This window comes from Paramormyrops kingsleyae, chromosome 22 (assembly GCF_048594095.1).
Source record: "Paramormyrops kingsleyae isolate MSU_618 chromosome 22, PKINGS_0.4, whole genome shotgun sequence".
Taxonomy (NCBI): domain Eukaryota; kingdom Metazoa; phylum Chordata; class Actinopteri; order Osteoglossiformes; family Mormyridae; genus Paramormyrops; species Paramormyrops kingsleyae.
This window is the reverse complement of record NC_132818.1, coordinates 12,634,745-12,636,540: the sequence shown is the minus strand read 5'-3', so window position 1 is coordinate 12,636,540 and position 1,796 is coordinate 12,634,745.

Sequence of the window (1,796 nt, the reverse complement as noted above, 5' to 3'; positions counted from 1 at the left end):
AATAGTGTCGGCATCATTAAAAAAACATCACGGACGATTTGTTAAACATAGATCCCCACTGGGGAACAAAGGAGAGTGTGTACAGCCTATTCTAAGCGTTATACTTTACAGTCTGATTTATTTTCTCTAATTTGTATGGTTTTACATTACTAGCATTACGACGACTGCTTTCCTTTTTCATAGTTTCAAGTTTGTTTATTGTAGCCAAGTCCAAGTGCTTTGACTCCAGGACCTGTACTATTTAGATTCTAGATAATACCACTGTTATTGATCTTAAAAATATCCTAAAATGTCACCAGTTTACGGTATGTTTAAGCCACTTGTGGATGTTTCCAGAATGCATAGTACGACGGAACAATGGAAAGTTAACAGTAAAATATCGGGTGGCATTGATCAGCGCAGCGCATGCGCAGGGCTGCATCACATCATCACATATCCGCTACTCCGACTGCAACAGTTTTGTAACTAAGTTGCTAAAGCAGGCAGACAGTACGTAGAATCTTTAATGGATACCAGTTTTTCCAATGAGAAAAAAATTACGGGAAGTGAGAAGAACTCGTTCGTCAGGGATTCTGGGTCTGCGGGTCGTACGGGGAGGCGAGGTTTCATCTACGCAAAACCGTGAAAGCAGACTTTTTTCTGCTACACAATATCTTATCTTTGACCAAGGCCACGGGCCAGAAACATATGGAATTGACCCCCTATTTAATGACTGCACTTAAAAACACGATAGCACGGTGTTAATTATTAACTAGAAAAACGTTTCAATGGAAAAAATTGAAATCGATGTTGAGGGTTGTTAACTTAGAACGAAAATGTTCTTTGTCCAAAGAGACAGAAGCTGTGATTTATGCAACGCTGCGTTTCCAGGGCAAATAAATAGAAAAGAGAAACGTTATATGGACCCATTTATATTGTGTCGGTATAAAATGATGATAATTAGATTACATTAGATTAGTTTCAACTTTATGGTCATTGAGCAAAGTACGCGTACTCAGACGAGATGCAGTTTAGTATAATATGATGCACGGTTAAGACAAAACATTGCTGAGACTTGCAATGCAATGTTACGTTTGCAAAGCCTTTCTGAATTTCATATTTGGAAGTTTGATTAATTTTTTTGCCAAGAGGGTCTTCTAAGTTGAAGATATAGGTCTAACGCATTTAATATCATTCTTTGCTTTTTACAGCTGATTACGGCTCTTGTACCTGTTCCTGTACGTTGGCACACAGTATGAGAGCGAGAGACAGAGATTATGTTCTTCTCGTTACTCAAAACGGGTTCAAATAAAATCCGACCTAAGTGCTTTTTCCTACCAACATCCTAAGAAATTAAGTAAAATAAAAGAAACAGGCCCAGTGAGAATGTTCGAATATTTTTTAGCGTTACTTAAAGATCTCGATTTCAAGTACAAACGGCAATTAAATGTACTTGATCCACGATGAGCAACGAAAATAACGAATCGAATCGCATGATTCGTGCATGCATGCAACCATCCATCTGTCTTCCAGCCGCTGTCACATGAAACGAAGGAAGGTTGAAGTAAAAGAGACTCAATACTCGGTGTTATACATGCAGTCGCCAGCGAGGGGCAGTAGATCAAGTCCCCAAACACAAGCGAACAAAGTTTTCCTCATAACCTTCCGGTTTGTAAGTTTAAAATGCATAAAAGCACCACATAAATTTGTGTACTGCATCAGGAACCTCTATTTAAAAAATTACTAGGCAAGGCATGTCCAGACATGTAAGGCAAGATAAGACCAATTCAGTTTATTTATTTAATTCACTTGAGGCT